Source organism: Dipodomys ordii, unplaced genomic scaffold (genome assembly GCF_000151885.1).
Source record: "Dipodomys ordii isolate 6190 unplaced genomic scaffold, Dord_2.0 Scaffold111, whole genome shotgun sequence".
NCBI lineage: Eukaryota > Metazoa > Chordata > Mammalia > Rodentia > Heteromyidae > Dipodomys > Dipodomys ordii.
In genome coordinates, this window is record NW_012267327.1 from 4074947 (window position 1) to 4076457 (window position 1511).

Sequence of the window (1511 nt, forward strand, 5' to 3'; positions counted from 1 at the left end):
AAAAAAAGAAAAAGAAAAAGAAAAAAAGAAAAAAGAAAAAAATTAGCCCCTCCAAAATAAACTCTCAAAGAAACAACAACCCAATAAATAAATGGGCTGAACACTTAAAGATAGACTTCTCAGAAGAAGAAATAAGCATGGCCAATAGACACATGAAGAAACATTCAATATCTCTGGCCATAAAAGAAATGCAAAGCAGGGACTGGGAAGTTGGCTAAGTGGTAGAGTGCTTGGCTCGCATGCATAAGGCCCTGGGTTTGATTCCTCAGCACCACATAAACAGAAAAAAGCCAGAAGTGGCACTGTGGCTCAAGTGGTAGGGTGCTAGACTTGAGCTGAAGAGCTAAGGGACAGTGCCCAGGCCCAGAGTTTAGCCCCCACAACCAACAACAACAACAAAAAAAGTAAAAATGAAATGCAACTCAGAGCAACTTTGAAATCCTACTTCACTCCAGTTAGAATTTCATTAACAAGAAAACTAACAATCACAGATACCGGAGGGGATGAGACAAGCAGAAAAGGTCAGGTAAAAAGACGTTAAGCGAAATGAACCCCAAGATAAGGACACAAGTGGTTTTTTCTTTCTTGCTATTGTTTCTAACATATTTATAAGGTACCACGTGATTTTTTTGTTGCTTTGTATGCCCCTCCCCCATGGTACAACCCCTGTTTTCACTGTATCTGATGTTGGTATTATTTGGGGAGTGAAAGGGAAAAAACAAATTGTTTAGATAAGGATACAGGTTAACTCATTGCAACAATGAGATGTACAAGATGCTATGTCAAAAAACAAATTTTACAATTTAGGTGGAGGGGGGTGGGGAATGTAGTTGTGGAGATAGGAGGGAAAAACAAAGGAGGAGGCAACAATGCTTGCTAAGAAATGTACTCATTACCTTGCTCATGTAATTGTAACCCCTCTGTATGGTATTGTCACAATAAAAAAAACTTATTAAAAATAAATATAAAAAAAGAATGGTGGAAATGTAAAATTGTTCAACCACTCTGGAAAGCAGTATGGAGGTTTCTTAAAAGACTAAACATAATACTATTTTTAATAGGAGAAAAACCAAAGTAAGTTAATAGTTAATGTGTTTTTTCTGAGAAATTCACTCAAGTTTCTGTTTCTTGGGATATATTGAAAGGGAGCTGATAACTCTGGCTCCTTTGTGTCTCTAACACTTCTACTGAGATCCAAAGAATAACTGAGCTCTCTGCCTCTGTTAGCCCATACTGCTCACCCATTGCTCAATATGGTGAAATCTAGCTCATGTACATGATAAAGAACAATTCTTTTTGGTTAGTCCCCTAGGAGAACGAGACTGTTCCATAATTCAGGAATTAAAAATCTAAATTTTATTTTATGATTAATAGCATAACACAAAAGCATGTAGACCTTTTTTTTTTTAAATTTATTGAGAGAACACCGTACAGAGGAGTTACAATTACATGGGCAAGATAACGAGTACATTTCTTATCAAGCATTGTTGCCTCCTCTTTGTTTCCCCTTC